The sequence below is a fragment of the Carassius auratus genome, unplaced genomic scaffold (genome assembly GCF_003368295.1).
Source record: "Carassius auratus strain Wakin unplaced genomic scaffold, ASM336829v1 scaf_tig00215948, whole genome shotgun sequence".
Taxonomy (NCBI): Eukaryota; Metazoa; Chordata; class Actinopteri; order Cypriniformes; family Cyprinidae; genus Carassius; species Carassius auratus.
Genome location: NW_020528328.1, coordinates 491 through 28,352, shown reverse-complemented (window position 1 = coordinate 28,352; position 27,862 = coordinate 491). Strand labels below are relative to the sequence as shown.

General features: G+C 38.3%; 1 pseudogene; it reads left to right on the top strand.

Annotated features, from left to right (window-relative positions):
- On the top strand, positions 1-27,347 carry LOC113096496 (unconventional myosin-VI-like; annotated as a pseudogene).
- The last annotated feature ends 515 nt before the right edge of the window (positions 27,348-27,862 follow it).

Sequence of the window (27,862 nt, the reverse complement as noted above, 5' to 3'; positions counted from 1 at the left end):
ATGAATAATACAAAGAGTAAATTTCTAAGAACTGTAAGAAGCTATGGATTGTTAGCTTTTTTTAAACAAAGATTAATTTTTTTTTTTGAGATTTTAAAAAAGGTTGTGTGTGTTTTTTTTAGGCCAAAGAGGTCGATGATAACCATGACATTGAGACATATGATAACTGTCCTAATGTAAATGGCTTGTATAAAAGTGAGGCAGTGGAATAATGTAAAGCAGGGATGAGATGAGTTTTCTGAGAAAGGTCGGCCTGTCTCATCTCGCTCTGAATAACGCACTGGTGTGATGGGCAGTTCTGGAATGTCTTATAATGTGTCATGTAATGGATTTCGCAGCTTACGTTCTTACCTTTCACATTAACATGACTTTACTGTTTCTTCTCTGCATTATGGCCACCATTAGACACGATCAATCATGGCTGACCTAACACCGCTCTTCATTGTCATTTGAGCAGTCGTATTGTATGAAGACCTTGAGTGTTTATAGCTTTACACTTCACTGAAAGTAACCAGACAGAGTCGGAAATGAGAGGACAAACTGCTGCCATCATTTACTTTTTTTTTTTTTTTTGTCCCATTAATCTTCTGCGTGGTCGTAAGTGGTGTGTGCTTTTAATAATATGGATAGATAGTGAAATAGGTTAATGTAGGCAGTTGTTGTTAGGCCAGGTTTTTCATTTGGCCGGAGGTCATAGAGTTGACAATGCTCATTTGACTTCTTTGCAGACATTCCTGGCACCCATCAGTCAAGTCTTTCCTGCTGAGGACGATGTCAACAAACATGTTGAAGACAATTGTAAGTATATTTCTACCTGTATCATCTTAGATAGTTAAGCTTATGATGTTCAAAGATATTCTCTTATTTACTTGGGATATATATTAGTTACATGTTTACATATTTACTTCCAGGTTCTCTTATGTATTTAAATGAGGGCACTCTTCTAAACAACATCCGTGTTCGTTACAGCAAAGACTTGATCTATGTAAGTTAAATTCCTGTTTTGAATTCTTGTTTTCTATCATTTCTGTGCCCTTTTCCAAACCCAAAACTATGCATATACACAAATACTTGGCCAACTCATAACATAAGCAACTCCAATTGGACCGATTTAGGGTGTGGGCACATTAGCAAAATTTTGCTGAGAAATGAGGTCCATTATTTATTGTGAATAGTGTAGTGATGCATGAAGATCTGCTCACACAGAAGTCTTTCAAACCAAGTAAAAATGTAATTGATTTTCACCATAGGGAAATAGATGTTTAACAATTACTTATAAACCCTTGAAAACAGACTTACTGTGAGCTTCGAGGATGTAAATCAATAGTTTATGATTTCGTTGAATCCTTCAGCCCGCATTATTTCAACCTGTTTTTCAAATAATCGTGTTTATCAGCGGAGTTCCTAATAGAAAAGCTACATTACCCATGATTCTCTAAAGAGAAAATCATGCTACAAAATCTCTGCACTGATTGCTCATACTGTAGCTGGCTGGCTTGTGACTTTTTAAAAATCTCTATGGGGAAAAAACACTTCCAGATCCAACTTCACAGAAAAGGTGAAAATTGAAAAGTCTTCGCTCATGCTCTAGTGCCGTCCCCTCATTTTCCATTGGTTGGATGAACAGATAATCCCGCCCTAAGCTCACACCATTGTTGGAGCCAATGTTGATGTATCGACTAGGTTAGGTTGCTCAAATGAACAGATTCATGTTTTTAAAGCACCACAGAACCTACCCGAGTTGTCTGTGCATATTAAGCTAAGCATTTTAAATTACACCCATAACCTAAATATGTATAACAAATTGATTCTCTGATGAATTGAAGCCTCTTTTAATGAAACCGCACTTAAAATTTTAACAGATTTGGGTCATTAAATCTTTTTTTTAAATGCACAATGTATTCAAATATTTGGCTTAACAATCACCTCAGGGTAATGTGGGGCGTAGATCTCACCGGCAGGCATCCCTGCAGGCACGGAGCTGATGGGCATGTTATTGTCGTGCTCCAGTAGCCCTTATTAGCCTCTTATCTGAGAGACGGCGGTCCCACTGTCAGCGTCCGCTCATCAGCACAGCCCCCGAGCCTGTCAGGAGACGGCCCAGGCCCTGGCCTACTGTGACTGCACGTCTCAGATGACCCCGCTAATCCTGCTCAGACGCTATCAAGTTGCCCAATGCACTTAATTAGGTCCTGTGAGGTAGCGACGCTCCACATGGCGCAGCTAACCTGAAATGATGAAGCGTTGAATGACAGTGGTTAAAACATGAACTTTTGTTGGGTCTTCAGCCATTGATTTTCAGTTTGTTCAAAATATGGAAGACTCCAAATACTGAATCACACACATGGCAACGAACGTTTTACATGTTTTCTGACCATGTGTGTGTTTTATTTCAGACGTCTGTGGCTAACATCCTGATTGCTGTGAACCCGTATTTCGACATCCCTAAACTCTACTCCCCAGAGACCATTAAGAGCTATCAGGGACGCTCTTGGGGACACTTCCCCCTCATGTCTTTGCTGTTGGTGAGTGGGCTTCTAATAGGACACTTAAGGATTCAGTTCTAAGGCTTTATTTTGTAGATATGTTTTATTTTAAATGGCTACAGTGTTGAAAGTGATTTTAAGAAACATCTGTCTCTCTCTCTCTGTGTCTCTGTCTCAGCGGATAAAGCCTACAGAGACATGAGGGTTCTGAAGATGAGTCAGTCCATCATTGTGTCCGGTGAATCGGGTGCTGGAAAAACAGAAAACACAAAGTTTGTTCTCAGGTATGACAACTGTCAGTATTTTTATTGAATGACGAAAACACTCCTATTAATATTTCTCACATGCATACAGGGTCCAAATTTAGTCGTTTTTGCCATACCTGGCAGTAGTGGTGAAGTTAGGACAATATTTATTTTTAGACATAAGAGATATTTGTTTTTTAAATAAAAATGATAATTATTAAAAATTATTATGGCATGCCTATGGAACTGTTCAAAAACATGAAAACCCATTGTAGTTTTCATTTGTGTGACTTGATATGAGGATTATTCAGGGAGCCTTAATAAACTTTCTAGTGATGTTATAGAGTTACACTACCATGCACATTTTTGGGGTCAGAAATGAATACTTTTATACAGCAAATTGGTCAAAACTGACCCATGAAGACGTTTATAGTGTTAAAGAAGATTTCTGTTTCAATTAAATGATTACACACAACTATTTTTAACCCTAACCCTAACCCTATGATGATAATAAGAAATGTTTCTTGAGCAGCAAATCAGCAACATTGAAAAGTCTTACTGACACGAAACGTTTGAATGGTAGCATGTTGCATTGCTCAGTAATGTTACTGGTAAGTAAATATGCTTTAGGTTTCATTTGAACAAGTTTTGTCATTTCCACCATGTCTTGATCTGCTTAATTTCAGGTATTTAACCACATCTTATGGGACATGTCAAGATATAGATGAGAGGATTGTTGAGGGTATGTTCTCTAAAGACACTTTGAACTGGTTGTGTCTATTGTTTGATTTTTGCATAAGATGCAAAATCAGTTTTTAAATAATGTCTGTTCTGTGCAGCCAACCCCTTGCTTGAAGCCTTTGGAAATGCAAAGACTGTCAGGAACAATAACAGCAGCCGGTTTGGAAAGTTTGTGGAAATTCACTTTAATGAGAAGGTACGCTTTCTCTTACTCCGGAGGCTGGAGCGTGATCTCTGTAAGACTTCATTAATAATTGTGTTCATCGTGTGTTTAGAATGCAGTCGTGGGGGGATTTGTCTCGCACTATCTGCTGGAGAAGTCTCGGATTTGCATGCAGAGCGCAGAAGAGCGAAACTATCACATATTTTACAGACTTTGCGCTGGGGCATCGGAGGACGTCAGGAACATGCTTCACCTCAACTCTCCGGACAACTTCCGGGTCAGTTTCCTGAGTATTGTGTGTGTGTCAGGAACCTGGAAAGCATTACACCAAGCTTAGACACTCTGTTCAACAGGAAAGCTTGAGATCTTATGTTATAATTGATGCAATGAAAGCAATCTGACAGCTGTGGCCATAGCAAACAGACTGTATCAAAGCACACAACTGAATAAAATCCTATATGTGATTTCCAGGTCTTCTATACAGTAAACATTAAATACATGAGACCATGAAAATGGAGATGTGCCACTAGATGGCATATTTGCTTTACAATGATTAGGAATGTATGTTTGGTCTCCTATATTAACTTGCCTCACTTTGTGTTTGTGTTTCACTCAGTATTTGAATCGCGGCTGCACCCGATACTTTGCAAACAAGGATTCAGATAAACAGATCATGCAAAACAGGAAAAGTCCTGAGGTACGTTGAATCGTCTGTGTTTGGGTATCTCTGGGTCAAAAACTTGATTAGTCCGTGTCCTCGTTCCTGCATTCTTATAGACATTTGTGGCAAATTTGAAGTAATAAACAACCCTAAGTTAAGCTGTAGTTAAGATTTCAGACTTGTTTTTGATGATCAAATCCTTGCGTTATTTTTGTTTGTGTAGTACAATTAAGTCTAGAGGACATGCTGAATGAACAGACCTTGACCGCAGCCAGAATCTCTACATTTGCAGGATCACCGTTTTGCCTCAAATAGAATTAGTTACCCTCTGAAATCAGTTCAGGTCTTTGATGAATTATGTAAAGTGTAATACATTCCAGCGTTGTTGTGTTTGCACACAGCCCTCTCTGGAGACCGAGCCCATCAGTTGATGTTATTGTTATCAAGGGCCATTATTATAAATCATCGTTGTGTTGGATCCCTCTGGAGGTGATGAGATATTCATTAGCTGCTGTTTCTGTTGGTGCAGTAGTTCATTTGCTAGCTCAACGCCGTCTGTTTCACTACATTTTCAGATGAAGATCTGGGATTAGTTTCTTACCCCGTTTTTGCAGATGGTACTTTTGGTGGTTTTTTTCTCTCCTTTCTTTTAATCATCCTTGAACACTTGAATTTCATAATGAGTTTGGGTTGGTATCAGGCTATTTATGCAATCCATTTTTAATTCTGAATCAACTGAGATTTATCTTTGCTCAGGCTCTGGTCCAAAACCTAGAGAGCAGTTTAGTGCTTATATAGCCAACGGCTTTTTAGGAATGCATCCTAACCAAGGAAGCGTGTAAGTGACAGACTTGGAACTTTCTACAAAGGCAGGAAATTTGCGCAATACAAGCAGAACTCGGATTGACTTAACAGACAGTTTTTAATCTATCCCATTTCAAATCTTATTCCAATCAAGTCGTGACATAATGAATACTTAATATTCATGGGTCGAATTCTCTACTCTTTCAATGGAGAATACTATCTCAACAGCCATTTATGAGAAGAGAACTGTAGATTTATATTCAAATTTAAGCGAAGCTTTTAAAAAGTCACGGTGTCCCAGAAACCGATATTTTATCGATTCATAAAAATGAATCCCTGTATTTCGGTTAGTACGTGATTCTTCTGTAGTATTACAGCACACTGGGAGTGCATTTTAGCACAATTTTTTATTTGCTTTGGGCATCTGATAGAAGGTTTAGACCCGGAAATGTTATAATTATAAATCATCATACTCTTAAAAGCTATAACCACAAATAAGTAAGTATTATAATACATGAAAACGGTTCTTATGATTTATTTATAAGATGATACAACATATCATAAGCTTTTTTTAAATACGCATTATTAATTATAATAACTTAAGAATAGCCTTATTATAAATACAGGCTTCATAGAAAGTGTTATCGTACATATTTAGAGATACTTTTAAGAATTGAAAAAGATTTCAGTGCATTTATGATTGTGTTCCACTTAGCCATCTTGAATTGAACTTGAATTGCATTCTGGGATTGCCAATGAGCAAAATGTATATGCAAGGCTGCCGGAACAGAGCACTACGTACTTTTCTAGCCAATTTGTTTATATTCGTAGTTTCCTAACTCAATATTATGTGTCTTTGCCTTCCCCTGATCTTTTTAAAATTCAGGATCATAAGGTGATGTTTTTACCAGTTGGCCTTTCTGAATGCTTTTCACGCTTTACGTTCTTCAGCTTTCTGGGTTTCTGTGCATGAAATTAGTTATTAGTATGTGCATGGGTCTGCAAGCTAATATGCATGAGGCTTTCTGTGTGGAAAAAAAGTATTTTTGTCTGGGGTGCTTGTAGTTATGGGTATTAAACCGTGTTTAAACTCTACTGTGGTGAGAGTGGTGTGATCTACCTTGTCATCAGACTGCAGATTATCAGTACATCAGTGACTTAACGGCATCGTTTTCCCAAAAAGAACTAAATTCTGTCATCATTTACTCACTGTTGTATCCTTTAAACACAATGTTAATGTTGCTCTTTGGACAAAGTGTGATTAATTGATGATGGAGGAAGCCGAAAAAGGGAAGTGCTGGCACACTGACCCTCAGGTGTGGTTTTTCTTTTCTTCCTTCCTTCAATCAGAGATCTAGATGTATATACTGTGCATTTCTGATCTCTGATTACAGCTGCTGTGCCACTGCATTTCCTTCTCACACACTTGAAGTGTGACGTATTGATCGTTTCACTTCTGGAAACGTGTGTCTTGATGGTCCGTTGTGTCTCTAGCATGGGAAGGTGGGTGCCCTGAAGGACCCTCTGCTGGATGACCTGGGGGACTTCAACAGGATGGTGGTGGCCATGAAGAAAATCGGCCTGGATGACACAGAGAAGCTCAATCTCTTCAGAGTGGTGTCTGGTGTCCTTCATCTCGGCAATATCGACTTTGAAGAGACAGGAAGCACCTCTGGTAGCCATAAATATAGCATCAGTAGAAAAATAACCCAGCATGATGTCACAAGTTTCAGGCATATAGGGATAAAATTACAACCAATGAGCACATATTTGATGTTTCATATGCAACCTGGGAGATTTCACTCTTTATCTATTGCAATAAAGCAGAACTAGAAACCAAACAGCCTATAAAATGTCTTGTGTCATTTGCAATTATGCTAAAAGAGATGGGGTTTATTGCTTGTTGCTTTGTCATGTCATGCTTGGTTTAGAAGTATTTGGTTTCTTTCAGGTTAAGGGACTTCAAAATATGACCAATTTTGCTTTTATACAGAATTTGCACCATCTGGTTCAGTCAGGGAAGAAATTTTCACTGATGTCTGAAGTGTTATTTCATTATTTTCCGAGCTCATGCTCATGTTCTCATTAGACTCCCTCACACACACACACACACCCAGTCCTCCTCCAACTCAAAAGACTTCATTAGAGAGCATTTGTTTTCCTCCTCTGATGAAGGTACAATACCTTTTAACACTTTGGTCTGCTCCTAATGTTATAGAGGTCTTACAGGAGACCTGAAGACCATTTTTTTCATAAATTCTTTTCATAAATGACAAAAAGAGCCTCATTAAAAAAAATTAAAATCCTGCAAAGGAAATCTTTTTAAGTAGTTTGGCGTAATCTTTTATTATGTGTACAAAAAAATATTTTTTTTTAGGGGGGAAACCAAGAACGTTTTCTGTAAAATATAATATATATAATATAATATATATAATATATATATATATATATGAAATCCATGTTATTGAGACCATATAAATAAATAAAAAAATCAACATAATGTCATAGAGGATATATATATATATATATATATATATATATATATATATATATATATATATATATATATATATATATATATATATATACACACACACAAACACACACACACACACACAAACCTTTTTTTTAATCTATTTTCTAAATGTACATTGAAACATTTATAAATCTCTGCTGTCAGGACACATCATAAGTAATATATATATTTTTTTTTGCCACAGTTTAAAGATGAGCGTTAAACATTTGCATCTGGTCTCAGGTGGCTGCATTTTGAAGAACCAGACCAGTCAGACTCTTGAATACTGTGCCGAGCTCCTGGGCCTGGACCAGGACGACCTGAGAGTCAGCCTCACCACCAGGGTCATGCTCACCACTGCAGGGGGCGCCAAAGGCACAGTCATCAAGTGAGTGACCCTAACATCTGTTCACCCACTGACCCTCCGGCAGCCTGATTTGTTCTATTTCTCTCTCAAATGAGGAACAAAAGTCGACCAAAAAGTAACCACAGATCCCTGCTTGGTATTTTCCACACTCTCCTCACATCTCAATGTTCCCCGCGATGCGAAATCTCTTCTAATATTACATTTCATCATTTCATCCCATTCGCATTCGCACAACTGTTAAATGAATCCTCTGGTCGTCCCCTTACAGACAAGAGGAGAGCTGAAAATAGCTATTCGCAGCTTTTCCATTAGAGATCTAGTCAGTATAACCAAATGTGGCATTGACTAAATTGGCTGAGGGGCCGTAATAGTCTAGTTGCCATTCAAAGACTTCTGCATTTAAACGGACGTATTTATTTTTATTGATTACGTAACGGAGAAGGCCTTTCACAACTAGACTGAGGTATCAAGCAGCTTCTTCCACTACCTTTTAAAGATAAGTCTCGGGTTTGCAATTTTGTGAAACAAAAGCCCAGTTCTTCTCAGCTTTCTCCGTGCAAAGCCCGCAGTCCGATTACTGCACAAGTTTGTTGTCGAAGGGGAGAGAAATTGGAAAAACTCTATTGCCTCGATCAAATCGTAATGCTCCGTTCTTCATCGCCCAGGTGGGGTTTCATATTCGGTGCCGTCTGAATGATAGGCCAGCGCTCGGTGGATTAATATTTAACCGAGCACAGATGCAGGACTGGGAGTGTTTGCACTGTATGAATAATGGATGTTTGTCTGAGGGAGTGGCTTGGGGTCTTTTAGGTATGATGAGAATCAAAGTCGCAAGAGGTTTCACTGCCCTCCTTATTTGACTGCGAACAGATGCACAACCACGTAAATATGTAATATGCGTTTTATGGAAAATTATGGAGACTGTATTCAAACAAGGCTACACTGACGCTCGGAAAGGGCAGCAGCTTGTGCCTGACAGAGCTTCATTTGAGGCGCTTTGTGATTCTTAAAAATCTGTTAAACGCAACAAAGCAGGTGACATTGAGACGGAAGAGCGCAGCAGCCTCTCGACACACGTGCTACGGAGGGAATACTCTAATCGCATAAAAGAGAGTTAATGAAAAGCAATCTCGCAGACTCGAGATCATAGAGATTATTGTGAGCCAGGCCCAGCTTTTATTAACTGTGCAGGCAATAAGAGTCACACAGCAGGTATTCCCTCAGCGGGACGGCACCGTCGAGAGAGCAGGAAGGTTTTATCATCTAGTTCTGGAGTTTCAGTTCGCTGGCCTCCCTCCGTATGCCTCCTGAGGATTGTGGGGAGCCATTGTGTCTTGTGATTATGAGCTGTTTTGCTTTAACAGGCGTGTGTTATAGAGATTTATTGTGTTTTCGTGTAATATCGCTGCGCTGCTGCATTTCAAGCCCTTTAAGCTTCGCCGGGGTTTCAAGTGCTGTTTGTTCTGTGTGTATACATTTATCAAAGTTATCACTGCAAAATAAGTATGAATTGAACCTTTTCCCTGTACCCGTTTCAGTTGAATTATGTAATTAATCTGCTGGAGGACAATTAAGGTTTTTTACACATTTTTTTTTTTTATATACTTGATGAACAACAACGCAGAAAAGGAGGATGTTGGAATGAAGGATGTTTCTGTGTTAAAAGTAGTCTAGGCCATTTAGACCCAGTTATTTGCATGCCATAAACATATTTTCTTGCATAGTTTTAGGAATAGTGGTCTTTGGGGGACTCATGATACTGTTAACCAATTTACCTACGTCCCCATAAATACAAGCCCCCACACCCCCTAAAAAATATCTTTTATATCATTGCCAAACAATTTCAGCGGCTTTAATTATATCCGTTTGTCTTCTGTCTAACTGTAGAAACTTCTATTGTCAGGTCAAATAAAGTCAGAGAAGATTTTCAGCAGCCTTGAGCATTTGCAATCGTAATGGAATTGAGAGGGAAATAAATTGCATTTTGACTCAAAATTATTTCTCGTTGGCGTTCTGCTTTCCCCTGAAGTTTTTTTTTTTTCTACACATTTTGCTTGGAGTGGTAAAACAGCCACTGTCTTAAGAGTGCAAAGTTGGATGAAGTAAAACAGAATGGACATGAATTGATGAGGCGGCATTAGCCAAAGCCCTGGCCCAGATTTTGACTCCTCCTGTCCCACTTTGCTCCTCTCCAGGGTGCCTCTGAAGGTGGAACAGGCCAACAATGCCCGCGATGCCCTCGCCAAAGCCGTTTACAGCCGGCTCTTTGATCATGTGGTCAAACGGGTCAACCAGTGCTTCCCCTTTGATACGTCCTCCAACTTCATCGGTGTGCTGGACATCGCTGGCTTTGGTAAGGCTGTGTGATATCCACAATGGATGGGTCACGTTGCATTAACACAGATTTCAGTGGCTCTTTAATGGTCAAACAAATCAACTAGATGCATATGAGAAATGAGAAAGCCAAGTCTTATTTTCTAGCTATTAGCTTGTCTTATACAGAAATAAGGTTGAGAATATGCATTAGGATTAATGATAATTAGCTCTCACTAACAGTGTCTGTGAAATAGTGTAACTGTTAAATGCTTTTAAAGATATACCCAGCACATGAATCATAGAATGCTTTTTTTCATATTCCTGTTCAGAGTATTTTGAGCACAACAGCTTCGAGCAGTTCTGCATCAACTATTGTAACGAAAAGCTGCAGCAGTTTTTTAATGAACGCATACTGAAAGAGGTGAGTCATCAATGTTATTGGGATTTTTAGTATTGATCAGCGAATCATAACTATGCCCTTCCTAAAACCAACGCATGAAGCCATTTCATCTGTATTCTTTTTGCTTTGTAAGCACACAACCGTTCCGATTTAATGATTCCAGTATAACTTCTTTTGAGACGTTCTTGTTCCAGCAGATTAAGTTAAGCGTTTTCCCACTTCAGCAAAAACGATACACTTTCATCTTGTGGTGATTTTTTTTTTTCTCCCCAGGAGCAAGAGCTGTATCAGAAAGAAGGCCTGGGAGTAAATGAAGTTCATTATGTAGATAATCAGGACTGCATAGGTCAGTGTTCCTTTGGCTGTGAATAACAATGGCCTTCCTCCATTCCATTCATTACGGGATGCACTATGGCCCATAGACGCCAACTTAAATATAATGAAGTCCTCCTCACGTAGAAATGCTATGGTCTCTAAACCCAATGTGCAAATGTAATTCTTTCTCAAATTATGACCTTCAAAGGCCAAAAAACATAGTTATTTGTATACATCGCCATGTCTGTTACTCTCTGGACATATCATGCCGAAAGATGAATGTTCCAGCAGAAATCCATGCTGGGTGCCTGAGATAACACAGGAATGGATCCTGGGAGAAACCTCTCTTGAGCTCCCTGGAGAGGGTTTAGGAGATAAGATGAAGAGCTCGCACTGTTTTAGTTTTTTGATGCCGGCTTTAAAGGTGATCGCTTGAGCAGTGCAGTCTGACCCAAATCACCCTGTCAGAAACAGAAAGTCAGTCCAGTCTCAGAACACTGAAATCTTCACCGGCTCACTGAATGCAAATACCAACACCAGACCGAACTGTGTTGTCTTGAGGTATCCGATCCAATGCCTTTTACCTTTTTAGTCTGTCTGTATTTTAACACCCTAATGACTTATTTAGTATCTTCCTCATATGTATTGCAAAAGCATCCACCTCTTCTTTTTTTTTTTGCACAAGCTGTCAAATCTATTTTAACTTGTGTGAGTTTGCACCGTATGCAGGGGGCTTAACATAACATCTCACCTATGATGCGGCGCAAAAAGCTTGCACACAACACCTGCATATCGCAGATGTCACTTCTTTTCCAAAGGGAAAAACTTGCTTTCCTTTCGCCATGTCTGCTTTTCCTAATTCTCTCGGTAATGATGCAACACATGTCCTTGTGACTTCCAAATGGACGCATAGGTCCTTTCCCTGCATGTCTCCTCATCAATCACATCACAATTATACTCGGGAGTCTGCTTATGCAAATTCATGACTGCGCTTGCATCCGCACCTCTCTCACCTGCGCATGTCTCAGTTGAATTATGCAAATGACGGATGCTTTCGTAATGATTATCAAATAGGTCCATGTTTGCCTACAGACTTTGCATTAGTCTTGTACTTCACTTTGGATAATACCTTCTGAGGGGGGATTGAATATGTTAATTTACTATTCAACTTGAATTCATTCATATGAAGAGTTTCTGTCAGTCCCAAAATTCTCTCTGTGACTTTATTGCTTTGCAGATCTGGTTGAGGCAAAGCTGGTGGGTATCTTGGATATTCTTGATGAGGAGAACCGTCTTCCCCAGCCCAGTGATCAGCACTTTGCAGAGGTGGTTCACAGCAAGCACAAAGATCACTTCCGCCTCACCGTAAGATATGGTTTGGTTCCTTCCATCAGCCAATACAGTATAGCAAAGAAAAGCAACCCCTTAACTGTCACTCCCATTTTTGAACATAGACTTTATAGTGCACGGTCCGAACTTACTTTTTTTTAATTCATGAATGAAAACATTTTGTAACATGATATTGATATACCATTTACATGGAAATGCAATGTCCGATTTTAAAATGGGTTTTAAAGGATGAATTTTGAGATTTTAAGTTTTCAGTTGATATATAATTTCTGATGATTTCTTAAATGTGGCAATGAGAGAAAAGTGAGAAAAAGGCAATGAAGAAGTCTTTTTTGAACAAAGGTCAGAACTCCTTTTATAATGTAGATTTTTGAGGGTGCACTCTTGTCATAAATTAATCTATTACTTTTCCTACATTATTCTTAACAAAAAACATTGGTAAAATATATATTTGGGAGTCTTAGACCTTTCCAACGATATATAGTTAAAGATTAGATTAGATTTAATTGTAATATAGTGAAGTAAATGTAGGCATCCCGTATATGGGACGGGGTGACAGTTAAAGGGTTAAACCACCTGCCTGCTGGATAGTTTCATACAGCCCCTTAGTAGTTAATAGTTAATCCTTCATTTTGGACCACAGATCAGTTTTTTTATTTTTTGCATTTTCATCTGACCTTCAGTGTCAACATGTACATATTTTAAGGGATTGTTAAAGAGTAGCCTAATATTTATACACACCAACCTTTAATTTAGTAAACCTTTAATCTAATAAAGATAGGGAGTCATCTTACCACAGTGGGGAAAGATGGCCTTTTTTGTGATTTTTTTTAATTTTGTGTTAAGAATTAAACTAGCAATTATTTCCATTCATTTCCCTAATTTATACATTATCCTGTTGTCCACACTAATGTTGTTTCCATATATGTTACAGTTTAGCAATTATCTATTATCTTAAGGGATAGTAGTGAACTATCACTTTAATGGAGGCATCTTCCACCATCAATATTTCCATCTGGCTTATTACAACAAACATGTTTTAGTGCTAAAATTAAATAATACATTAAATTAATATAAACTACAAATATGCATAGTGTATTTTTTTGGCATTAAATTGTGACTGAAACTTAATGTGCTTGAAAATACTATGGCGCAGTACGTAATAAGGCTACATTTTCTTTATGTAAAATTGTGTTTGTTACTTCTATTGATTTATGGGGTTAAATAAGACCAGGGCATATCTTGGTACATTTTGGTAGTGATTCACCCTGACAGTCCAATCAATGTCAAGACCCAAATAAAGTCATAAAAATACCAAGATGGATTTTGCTGAAAGTTTAATTCTGTGTGGGCTGGTTTTTCAGGTTCCCAGGAAGTCAAAGCTTACAATCCACCGGAATTTGAGAGATGATGAAGGATTCATCATAAGACATTTTGCTGGTGCCGTGTGCTATGAGACTGTAAGGTCCCAATTCACTCAGTTCATTCTAAATCCCTTTTTGTATGGAAACAGTCTTATTGTTTTAGTTCTGTAACGTGACAATGTTTAACATAAGTTAATTAATTTCTGCCACACTGTAAAAACAATTGGGACCTTGGGGGAATCCCTTTGGTAAAGTAGTTGTTTTTTTTTGTGAGGTTGACTTTGTGTTTATTTCTATGCCCTGTGGGTTTTGTGTGTGTGTGTGTGTGTGTGTGTGTGTGCGTGTGTATGGTGTATCTATGAGAGCAGACCCAGTTTGTAGAGAAGAATAATGATGCCCTCCACATGTCTTTGGAGAGCCTGGTGTGCGAGTCGAAGGACAAGTTTGTTCGGGATCTCTTTGAGAACAACTCCAATTCCAAGGACTCGAAGCAGAAGGCTGGCAAACTCAGCTTCATCAGTGTGGGAAACAAATTCAAGGTGAATTTGTCCTTTAGCTTTACATTTCTATTCTCCTGATAGCAAGGTAACACATTTTGTCAAAGTTGTCAACAGGCCTGAATATATGACAAAAAAAAAAAAAGGTCTCAGAATTACAGGCTTTCCTCAGATTAGGAGTTCCTCAAATGTTTGTCTTTAGACCGCTGTAGATTTTGTTTTTGTGGGGCTTGTTATTCGTCAAGTTGTTTTCTTTTTGTTCCTCTCGGTAGTTTTGTGAGAGACATTTTACCTTTTACCTGGTGATCTAATTCTTTTCCTTCTAACATTTGCCCTTTCTCCGTCCTCCTCTTTTAGACCTTCTCCTGTTTCTTCAGCCTTTCCCTGTGAAAAGTTCTGGGGCTGAAATAAATATATAAAGAGAAACAAGGAAAAAAAAGTGAAAAAACTGAAGCTTTTGTAGGGTAAGCCTGGCTGAAATATTCAGTGCCGGCACCACAGGGTAACCTGCAACTTCATAAACAATTGCAGATCTTAGTTTTCTCCCACCCTTCTCTTCCAACCTCTTTCACCCACTTGGTTCATTGCCATGTCTTTGTTCCATGTGGCTGCCACATTTTTAGTCTCTGTTGTTGTTGTTTGTCATGATATACAAGGAATTTCACTGTAAACACATAATCATGCCATTTATGTCTCCATTATATACTGAATTTGTAGAAAAGATCTTCACAGTTGGTCTAATCACCGGCATAATGTATGTCTGTTACTTCCTGTGTGTGTCAAAATGTGTGATACCATTTGCATGGCAGCATAATTCTACAACCATGTGTGTAAACCTTTTTTTTTTTTTCTCTCTCGAAAAGATACTCTTAATTAAAATGTGCAGGACTCACTCTCACATTTCATTTCATAGACCCAACTGAACCTTCTACTGGAAAAGCTACGCAGTACGGTGAGTAATGGGTTATTTACTCATTTAAAAAACGTTGGCTACTTGATTTGGTTATTACTGAGTGTATCTAATGCATGCCGCAAACTAGGCGGCACAGCAAATGATGCAACGTGACAGTTGATGATTTATGGCACTAGTAAATGACATATTAAAATGAACAAAATATGCTTGTTTGCTTTGCGTGTCAGGAAGATGGTATGTCTAAGTTGCCCATTCAACTTTGACAATAAGTGAAAATATTTCTTGAGCACTAAATCGGCTTATTTGAATGATTTCTGAAGGATCATGTGACACGGAAGACTGGAGTAATGATGCAGAAAATGTAGTTTTGCCATCACGTGAATAAATTACATTTTAAAATATATTAAATTAAAAATGGATTTAAAATTTGAATATACAGTTGTGGCCAAAAATATCGGCACCCATGGTAAATATGATCAAAGAAGGTTGTGAAAATTCATTTGCATTATTAATCCTTTTGATCTTTTATTTAAAAAATTCACAAAAATGTATCTTTTCATTGGATAAGAATTTAAAATGGAGAGAAAAATTATGATCAAAAGGATTAACAATGCAGATCAATTTTCGCAGCCTTCTTTGATCATATTTACCTATATTTTTGCCCACGACTGTATCTTTCAGTATTACTGTTTTTACTGCATTTTTGAAGCATAAAAACAAATAAAAATACATTAAATTATATTTAAAAAAATAACTTCTGATTGACAGTGTACCTGCTTTAGTTTATTTCTGTTTCGATCGTGCATATGGTCCAGTGTAGACCAGATCCTACACCATTTACTCAAGTGTCCTAACAATATAATAATATATGTATTAAAATATATTATTATAACTATGTAATCATTTCTCATGTGTATGTGTTATAAAGGGATCTAGTTTTATCCGTTGTGTTAAACCTAATCTGAAGATGGTGAGCCACCAGTTTGAAGGAGCTCAGATTCTTTCTCAGCTTCAGTGCTCGGGTATGTATACGATTTTATAGGTGTATTATTTATTTATTTTTAGTTCTCAATTCATCCCACAGCACATGCGGTAATGCTTCAAATATTTCAATTTACGAAAACCCGTCGCAAATACACAGCGCTCATCAGTCGCAAGCTCCGTTTTAAAACACATCCCGATATTGCCTGTGGAGCAGCCATATTAAATGTGAGCTCCACTGATTTTTCATTATGTTTGGGAAGTGGCGTTGCCACAAGAGTTTTTGAAGGTTGCTGTTATTGCGTTTCATAGGCTGTTAGCACAGTTTTAGAAATAAACTTTCATGGAAGAGATAGAAGAAAAGGATATTCACGGAGCTGCACTGGTATGCCGATGTGCCAATTAGTTTCATACTTTGTTTAGACCTTTTGTTGATTAGTCGTGCACCATGATATATGTAGCCTCATCAACTACAGTACTTGCATAGTAGCAAGAAAGTACTACTTAGTAAGTGTCCTAAGTGTTTATACTCTTATAAACTCTAAATTCTGTGAGTTTTGTTGACAAAGGCAAGCACATACAGTGTTAAGTTACATGTTGAGTGCACATTACAAAGAATAAGATGTGAATCCTCCTCATAAATTGGTTCATGCTTCAGGTCTATAATGCAGCAAATTCTGTATCTTCACTAGCTACATGATCTGTACTTCCCCTCTCCTCTCAGGCATGGTATCAGTGCTGGACCTGATGCAGGGTGGCTTCCCCTCCCGAGCGCCGTTTCACGAGCTTTACAACATGTACAAGCAGTACATGCCCAACAAGCTCACAAGGCTTGATCCTCGACTCTTTTGCAAAGTAAACCTCTATCTATCTTGATTTGCATCTAAAATGAATAGCTCTTTCTATTCGTGTTGTTATTCACATTATGTTCTTGTGTATATAATTAGGATTAGTATGATAGATAACGGCTAGCTGCTGGATTATATTTAGAAAAGGCTATATGACCTTTCATATCCATGCGCCAAAGCACGCACAGATTGATCCCTAATTGGTTTCAGTGATAAATGATAGTGGTTTATCATTAGTAGTTACAGATACATTTGAAAGTCAAATTGCATTTTAATTATACACCCATGGTTAAATATAAAGTATTTACTTCATCTTAAAATGTACAATTAGATGCTACACTAATACAGTGAATGAGCAGGCTGCCATTAATGAATGATTGAAATTATTGAAAATTATTTCTAAATCACAAGTCACTTTGGCAATAATTATCAAAACAGCACAATTTTTCATTCTTATTTTACGTTTACAAGGCATTAAAACATCAAATGTAACATCATGCCATTCTTATTGATCTCTGATATGCATTACACTGTCTGATTGTATTGTCCTCTCCTGCAGGCTCTGTTTAAAGCACTTGGCCTCAACCAGAATGATTACAAGTTTGGCTTGACCAGGGTTTTTTTCCGCCCTGGGAAGGTAATAATGTCTTATGATATTTCTCATGAGGGTTGGAATAGTATGAGACCGTTTCATTAAGCTTGCGCACATGGGAACCTCGTAAATGCAGCTATATAAATTTCAATGTGTGTCTGTGCTTGCCTCAGTTTGCAGAGTTTGACCAGATCATGAAGTCTGATCCGGAGCACCTGGCCGAGCTTGTAAAGCGGGTCAATAAGTGGCTGGTGTGCAGCCGCTGGAGAAAGGTCCAGTGGTGCACACTGTCAGTTATTAAATGTACGTCGCCCTTCACAACTTCAGTAAACTGCCTTTAGTAAAAACAGATTAAAAGCATCCCACGCCCTCCCATTCACTTTTGCTGCATTACAGTTTGATGCTATAGAAGAGTAAGAATCTTCTACTTGTTACAGTGAGGAACAAAATGAGCTTCAGGGCCAGTGCCTGCATCAAGATTCAGAAGACTGTTCGCATGTGGTTGTGCAAAAGAAGACACAAGGCTCGGTATGTACAAACAGCATTGCGCTATTAGTGACTGATTTCTCATGCATTGCAAACTCAGTGTGAGGATCTGTTTTCCAACACTTGGGTCAGTGTGTTGTCACGATGTTGTTTGCATCTATTTGGTGTTTTTGGAAAGCTGTCCGTGACAAATCTTAATGGAAATATCATATACAAATCAAGTTTAAAATGCATTCTTTGTATTTGTGTTTGTTTCAAGTGGTTTTGACGAGCTTTTATACTTTTTTTCAAGAAAAGTCTAACATATTTTTACTACTTTGAAACGGTCTTAAAGGACCAGTTAACTCAAAAATGAACATTTGCTGAAAGTTTACTCACCATCAGACCATCAGAGATGAGTAGATTTTGTTTCTTCATCAAAACCGATTTGGAGTAATTTAGCATTACATCACTTGCTCATCAGTGGATCCACTGCAGTGAATGGGTGCCATCACAATAAGAGTCCAAACAGCTAATAAAGGCATTACTATAATCCAGTCTATCAGTTAATGTCTTGTAATCTGAAAAGCTATGTAAGTAACAAAACCTTCATCAAGATGTTTTTATCTTCAAACCATTGCTTCTGATTATTATAAGTTCTCATCTGAATCTGGAGAAAAATATGCACAGATCAAGCACTTTTTACAAGTGAAAACAGTCTAAAACCATTCTAAACCGATATGTTGGTGGTTTCAGTTTTTCACTTTAATAATCACAATTTATAATGATTATTACCACTTCCTAATGATGGATGTTTTTATTGCAAACACACAATGTTACACTTGAGAAGATGTAAATTTAAGAACTGGAGTTGTAAGGATTATTTGAGGATTATTGTGACGTTTTTATCAGCTGTTTGGTCTCTCATACTGACGGCACCCATTCACTGCATAGGATCCATTTGTGAGCTAGTGATGCAATGCTAAATTTCTCCAAATCTGTTCCAGTGAAGAAACAAACTCATCTTCATTTTGGATGATCTGAGGTACAATAAAAAAAATGAAAATACCCTTTTTTTATGTTTCTCAAAATGACCCAAAAGATCAAAATGAGATCATTGAAGAGGTTTACAAAATATGTATTTTTGAATAAACTAATAAACCCTATTCTCTATTCCTGTGGCAGCATTGATGGCATGGTAAAGGTGAAAAATTTGAAGAAGAGGATGGAGAAATTCAATGAGGCTGTGAATGGACTCAAAGAGGGAAAACAAGAAATGAGCAAACAGGTCGAGGAACTGGCCTCCTCCACCGACGCCCTCATGACCAAAATCAAGGTGAGGTTTTCCACCGGAAAACCACCCAAGGTCGACAAACCCCCTTTCACCTCCTCCAGCGTACCGAGCTCAATGATGTTAAATGGTGTAGCTCTTTTCTTAGTCTGCCGTCGTGTATCAGTTTCCATGCATAATTCAACAGGTGTGTGTTTTTCCATGTCCTGATGAAGGCGGTCTAAAGCTGTGGCTAGAATTGTCTGGCAGCTTCAAGTGTCTCTCTTCTTAAGGCCCAAAGAAAGAAAGCAGAAGCGTTTCATCTCATTCAGCAGAAAATCTAGCGCTCAACAGCAGAGTAAATAAATAGAAAGTATGCAAATGGACAGTCGACAATGAGATTTCTCTCTGCAGATCTTCATTGACATTCGCACCACACACTGTCAAGTCGATTTTCAAGGCTTTGTCGCATTATGCCCTTTCTAGTGTTGATTTCTTGCCTTCTTTCGAACTTTCTGCTTCGGCTGATTGAAGGCAGTATATGCGTTATTGTATTCTCTACGTGGAGCCCTACGTGGAGTGCGGGGATATTGTGCGTTCTCCCTGATAGAAACCTGGCACAAGAGCTGAAACTTTTCTACCTGAACATTTCATTCCTCCCTTTAAATGAGATATGTTCTGCACTTCTGCACCCATGATAGCCCTCTTTGTTATTAGCATAGCACGTTTTGATTAGCATGTGGTTTTTGATTGGCAATGCCTCCCATCACCTTACCATCTGGACTGGAGATTACTGTGGCCTCCCTGGCTAATAACGTAGATTGTGTCAATGACTGTCATTCAACACACTAGAGCTAACTCATCTAGCGTTAGGGGGTGAGACAGACCTTGTCATTGAGTCCCCACCCCTCTGCAGTACAATGATCTTTCACAATGCTTGCACCCCTCCACGCACCTCTGGTGCTCTGCCAGATGGCACAAAATCCACATCCAGGTTTAATGAATATCTGCAGGATTATGAATACAACTGCGGGTGAATGTGGCCCAACGTCACTGCTGTCGCCAAGCTGATGGGTAACCACTGAGTTGCTGCCACTTTTTTGTGAAACCCTTTTTCAAATTTGTTTAATGAAGCAAGGGAAGAAAAGCTTTTTTAAAGAAGCTTCTGTAGAGTTCAACCAAGTGGCCTGTCCTGTCACCATTTGTCATCATTTACTTACCTTATTATTATTCCAGCCGCTTATTGTTACAAAAGGAGATATTTAGGCAGACTGTGCAAGATTCTGTTTTCCATACAACAAAAGTCAATAGTGATTTATGCTGTCAAGCTTTAAAAACTATGTAAAAATTAGTCAAATATACAACTGACAAAGACTAAGATCTCTCGTGATAAACAATAACCAACAGATCAAACTGAAGATGTTATTCACTGAAAATCTTCCCCTCACTTTGAAAATCTCTTTTGCAGTCTAGCCTCTAATTTAGAATACAGAAACACTAGTATTACAGGCATATACAGTGCCCTCCATAAGTATTGGAACAGTAAAGACAAAATAGCTTTCTCTGCTGTGGAGTCAAGACATTTGCAAATATGATTAAAAGATGAATATGTGACAAAACTACAGAATGTCACATTTTGTTATTAGGTCTTTCGATACATGCATGCTTTACCAAATAAAAAAGGACAGAACTTTTAGAGTTCATCTCACTATTTGATGTGTGCATAAGTATTGGAACAGTTGAATTTAAAGCAGATGTAAAATATTAAAAGCTAATATTTAGTTGCAAATCCCTTGCATGCAATCAGAGCAACCTGCAACCCATAGACATCAGGAGACTCTTGGTCTTATACTTTAAAAAAAAAAAAAAAACCCAGCCTTTAATGCAGCCAATTCCAACTGTTGCTTGTTTTGGGGAGTTTCTGTCTATAGTCTCCTCTTCAGCTGGTGAAATTAATGTTCAGTCGGATTTAAATCTGGAGATTGATTTGGGCAATCTTAAGACTTTACTTTTCTTTGCCCTGATAAAGTCCTTGACTGAACTGGCAGGGTGTTTTGGGTCATTGTCCTGATCTATTATGAAGTGCTTTCTAATAAGTTTGGTGGTATTTTCTTGAATATTGGTAGCCAAGATAATTTTGTACCCTTCCAAATTCATTCTGCTACCACCATCTTAGGCCGGGTTCACACCGCAAGCTGCAGCAGAGCAGAAGCAGCGCGTATTTTTTTCGGTGCCTATGTTAACAGATGAGAGCGTTCACACCGCACGCAGAAGCTGCGCGGCAGAGCGTTGCAGAAGCAGAGCAGAAGCAGCAGTGCCGCGATCGTTTCGGCGCTGGGTCTATTTTTGCAGCGCTGCTGACGCTCAGTTAAAGTGAAAGTACACATTTGATGGACAAAATAAATATGATTTCACACAAAAAGTGCTCTAACTGCACAAAAAAAAGCACATCTAGGCTGTTTTAACAAGAACTACAGTATGTTACGAAAAAGAAATTAATATAAAAAATATGTATAGAAGATAAAGTGACCATGGCCAAAATGATCATGTACTTAAACGAAAATTTGCCCAAAATTTGCATTAATGATATCTACTGTGTTCTTAGCAAATTACATAAAAAATGTATGATATTTAAAACCACATATTTTTCTATTTTTTATTATAATTTTATTTTTAATGTTTTTTTTTTTTTTTACAAAATCTGTTAAAGTACTTACAGTTCTATCCAAAAATAGACTTTTTTTGCCGAAATACAAAAACAACTTTAAATAATTTATATTGCTAGCTTAGCCTTGGAGATTTATTTATTATTAGTAGTTGTCCTATTCTTTTAACTAGGCCTATGTATTGGCAGAAGAACGGATGTCGTGCTGACAATCATAAACAACAGCACGTGGTGTCACAGGCGGTGGTCTTCAGAGTGCATCTGGAAAGACAATAATGGACGACACTCGTCTCATTGTGGAAGTTGAGAAATAAGTTCTTTATGATCCACACAATGTACTTTATAAAGACTTGCAGGAGAAGGAAAAAGCATGGGATGAAGTTGCAGCGGCTCTTATTGCAGATGGTAATTAATTTTATAGTGTTTTTGACGCTTTCGCTGGCACACGAGCAAACAACTCAATATTTGATTCAAAATTGATTCAATTGGAACCATTTATTTACAATTTCTAAATTACACATAAGCACACAAATAACAAAAGCAGGTGATACATGCATATATAATAAACAAGTAAATGCTGATTTCAAGATGAGCAGGAAGTCAAGGCTGTGAACCATTTACAATACAAATAATTTAAAACCGTTTATTAAATTGGTTTTCAGGGTGTTTTTGGTAAATTTGATTGCAAACAAACCCAGTGACAAGATGGTAATATGCACCGTGTTCTCTCCTACGTTGGTTAATGGGATGAACCCAAAGTCTGCGTCTTTTTAGTCTCCTTAATAACAAATATAGCGCGATGGCCTTTCTTCTATCAACAACACGTAGGCTACTGCACGGAAAACAAAGACAGCAAAACAAAGATCCAACAAAAGTAACAATTAAATTATTAATTAAAGAAGCTTCTTGCCTAGTCTTTTTATTTAAATGTATTTTAAATGGGAAATAAAGCAATGCGAACGTACCCATTATAGAGCACTCTGACCAAAATCTGCTGTTCAGTTGCGCGCTGCCTCCGCTGCCGGTGTGAACGCAAAATAGGCGCGCGCTGCTTCTGCTCTGCCTACCTGCTGCTAACGCGCTGCTTCTGCTCTGCTGAAACTTGCGGTGTGAACCCGGCCTTAAGCCCCTTTCACACTGCACGTAGCGACCCGGCAAATTGCCAGAACATTGCCGGTTCGCCTCCTGTGTGAACGCAAACACATCCCGGGATTGATTCCAGGACTGATCCCGGGTTGGGGACCTAGTAACATTGCCGGGTTCAGTCCCGGAACGTGCGCTGTGTGAACAAAAGCCAGATCTAATGCCGTGTAGTAGTGATGACGCACATTATCGCGCTACTCTTTTACCAGGTGTTTTGAAGGAAGATCAATGTTCGCGAAAACAAAATATTTGCAAACTGTACTGAAGCAGAGATCAGTTAGTTCCTCACTTTCCGCACTGACGCTGAGATCGTTCGCTAGCTTCAGTGAAAGTATAACGCGCCTAGCGTTCACGTGTCGTTACGGGACATTTACAGGTTGTGTGTGAAAGCACGCACATATCCCAGTGTGAAAGTGCAAAATCTAGCGAACCGTGAACAATTTCCAGAACACATTACCCGTGTATTTGCCGGAACTGCAGTGTGAAAGGGGCTATACATTAAGCCATCATTAAAATGAAGAGGTCCTGTTCTGGAGACAGCCATACATGCCCATGCCATGACACCATCTTCACCAAGCTTTACAGATGAGATTGTATGCTTAGGATCATTTGCAGTTCCCTTTTTTTTCTCCACACTTTTGTTTTCCAATCACTTAAATAAAGGTTAATCTTTGTCTCATTGGTCCATCAACTCTCACATTTGTGAAGAATCTTGCCTTTCTATTTTTGGTGCTGATCAGAGGTCTTGCTGTGTAGCTTCTGTAATTCTGTGTCAGATTCTCCTGCTGACTGTAGATTGACAGAGCATCACCCCAGCGTTCTGGAGGTTGTTGGTGATTTTACAGACATGTATTTTAGGGTTAATTAAATATAGTTCTAATTGACTTTCCTCTTTTCTTCTAGCATCCAAATTGCTTGTATTTCTATAAGAGTCGGCTTCCTCGTCTTCATCCTGTGTTGTGTGTGTCATCTTAAATGCAAGACTTAGAATGCAGAAGCAATGGATATAACTGATAAGACACATTCCCTGCTTTTAATTTTCTGAAGAGTTAAAGCAACAGGACACAGCTGAACACTTAGAAAGACCTGTGAGGCATCTGTTCCAATACTTGTGCTCACATCAGATAGGGAGATAAAACTCTAAAAGTGCAGATCTTCTTAGCTGGTAAAACATCTTTGTGTTGAATCACTCAGTAATAAAAATGTTATGTCTCATATTCACCTTTTAATAATTTTTACAGATTGACTCCACAACAAACAGAACAATTTTGTCTTTACTGTTGTAATACTTATGGACAGCACTGTAGATAACAAACAAAACAAAACAAAACCTCACACTCTTGATTAATTTTGACTGCATGATGAATCAAATGAATTATTACAAACAATCACATCTTTTATTCTTGGGAAGCGACGAGACAGAACCAATAAAACCCATTACAAACGAGCCATTTGTTGCATCTAGTGGGGACATAATTACTGATTATAATGATTTATATTGTCGTTTTACTTATGCGTTGCATATCGTGGAGCTTGTAACACTCCAAAGAAAAATTTTCATCACATCATTTGACGAATGAATGTCCAAAAGCAATATATCTCTACATTTTCACAAAGGAAAATGTATAGTAGAATGCATTATGGTGGATATTTTTAAAAAGGGATATAGTTTAATTAGCGCTTTTCTGACTTTTTAATAGTAATCATTTGTCGACGCAGTTTTAATCACTATTAAAGTGACACAGTCTGAAACACTGCCCTGTAAAATTTCATTCACATGTAAGCAGAACAGCCATTATAACTAAAATATACAGTAAACATAAATAACCCAAATAATTTAAATCAAATCCATTTTCACACTCTCTTTTTGACTTTACCCTCAGTCTACGGTGATGAGCCGCAAGGAGATCGAGCAGGAGTATGAGGGCCTGGTGAAACGCTCAGAGCAGCTCCTCTCCTCAATGCAGAAGAAGAAGCAGGAGCAGGAGGAGACGGAGCGACTCAAGCACATCCAGGAGGAGATGGAGAGAGAGCGGAAGAGGCGCGAAGAAGAGGAGCAGTTACGCAAACAGGAGGAAGAAGACCGCCGCATGTGAGTCACGTCGAAAGTTTCGAATGGGATGAACCGTACATTAGGTCAGAGTCCCAGCGCGTTTGAAAGAAGAACAGGAGCTGAAAAAAAGGGTGTGGGAGGGGATTGGCAGAGAGATTAATACATCACTGGAGGGTTCGGCTTGACCTGCTCTCTCTTATGCATTCTCCAGAGTCTGCTGCCATGGACAGCATCTGTCATCGTTTCACGAATCAGGCCATGATGATATTTCTCTGTTTATAGTCTTGTCAAAGAATATTCAGTTCCACACTAGTAGATGCAACGACAGCAACTTTTATCATGCTGCATGCTTTGTTTTGTGGCCCATCCAGCCTGGAACCCTTTCTTTTACTCATTCAGAGGCACTGCTTTTACCTCATACATTTATTGGAGCCAACATTTTGCTCCAGTCACCATACTTTAACAACAACTAAAGGTTTGGATTAGCCTTAAGTTCTTTGCACTCTGTATGGAGAACTTTTTAAGAATGCTATCTGTTGTTTCATTATGAATTTGAACCTGCCACTTATAAATACAGTATAAATTATAATTTAAGAATACAAGCTTTTAGGGAAAGTCGTGGTCTAGTGGTTAGAGAGTATGATTCCTAACCCTAGGTTTGTGGGTTCAAGTCTCAGGCCTGCAAAACCGCGACAGTCCTTGAGCAAGGCATCGAATCCCCAACTGCTCCCCTGGCACTGCAGCATAACTGGCTGCCCACTGGTGTGTGTGTGTTTACTGCTCTGTGTGTGTGCACTTTGGATGGGTTAAATGCAGAGCATGAATTCTGAGTATGGGTCACCATACTTGGCTGAATGTCACATAACTTGTCACGTCATTTTTAAAGCAAACCTTTGAAAGTGTATTTAGAGTACATACATTTATGACATTTATGAAATACAACAATTATGACATTTTACAAAACATGGTAAGATTGCATTCATTCTTTTGATGGCTCTCACTATACTCGTATACAGTAGGGTCCAAAACGCTGAAACTTTGTAAATCTGGTTGCAAAATCTGGTATTTAAAATCCAATTTGCAAAAGAAAATAAAGTTTTAGGATTATGATGTCCTGTAAAATTAGTTATAAAAATATGATATTACCATCCAAAACGTTTTTTTTTTAAACAAATTATTTTATTAAGCAAGGACACATTAAATTGTTCAAAAGTGACAGTAAAGAGATTTATATTGTTAAAGAGTGATTTTCATTTCAAACAAATACTGTTCTTTTAAACTTTTTATTAATCAAAGAGTCACAGTTTACGTACACAGACATATTAAGCAGCTAAAAATTTTGATAATAATTATAATAATAAATGTTCCTTGTGCACCAAATCAGCAGATTATAGTTGGAGTAATGGCTGGCTGCTGAATAGCTTTGCAATCAAAGGAATATATTACATTTTAAAATATATTAATATAGAAAACAGATGCAATGTTTGGTTTTGTTCATTTCTGTTCAAATGTCGCTTTCTTCAAAGCAAAAGTGTAAATGGTAAATGTAAATTTAAACTAGAAAAAGAAATCCAGTGCTCTGAGACTTTTGGACCCACTGTACTGCAAATTACTCCTTTATTGGGAGCAGCAAAACATTTACTTGATATGATATCATTACTGTACCCTCTATCCCCTCTTCATGCTTATTTTTTTTAATCTCCCTGTTATTAAGGACTTTGCTTTGGCAGGGTTGCATATATCAGTACCCAAATCCATGAACAACAAAGTACAATGAAAGATGCAGCAGATGTGGTTGGCTGTTTGTGAGATGTACTGTATAATATATATAGGTCTTTTGATATGAAAATGCTAATATTTGGTAACGACGCTCACCAACAATGCTCAGACCACACGATTCAATTTCAGCTGCTATTGAAGGGTCTCGTTTGAACTACAAAGCGTTTCTCTTTGTGACAGTTGTGTTTTCACGTCCCTTCCTGTGAGTCATTGATCAGGAGGAATAATTCCCCGCGGGCCGGTGTAACTCATTAACAGTCCACCCTCAATCTCTCTCCCATCAGGAAAGCCGAGATAGAGCAGAAGAGGAAGCAGGAGGAAGAGGAGAGAAAGAAAAGAGAAGAGGAAGAGCGAGTCACGCAGGTGTGTATGTGTATATGTGCTCCCTCTGTGTATTGATTCCTCTCCTCCACTGACTCCTTCAGAAAACCAAATGCCCACTCCGCCTCACGCTGGCATGTTCAGAGCTGGCCAGGACTGGCTGTTCTGCAGGTATAATCATGACTGTATTGAGCTGCCACAGCGGCCTGTGGGTTTATTCATCAGCCCCTGCCTACCTCCTGGGGCTGGATTATGATGCGTCTGTGGAGTGAAAGTCCTATGTCTCCTCTCTCTCTCAATGGTGATGCTGTGTTTGGGGGCTTGGCTGACTTCCCCTGCGCTGCTTCCTCTAAATGAATCGTCCTGCAGAGACACTTTGTGCCCATGCTGCCCAAAAAACTGTTGCACACTCTTCATAGGCTTTTGTGCTGCTTTCTATTCTATTCTATTCTATTCTATTATATTCTATTCTATTCTATTCTATTCCAGGGCTGTTTGATTTATTTTCAATCTACCCCATTTTCATATTATATATTAACTGTTCTATTGAATTGTGTTATGAAAACGCTCTATTTTATTCTGATTCTATTTTCTGTTCTGAGAAATCT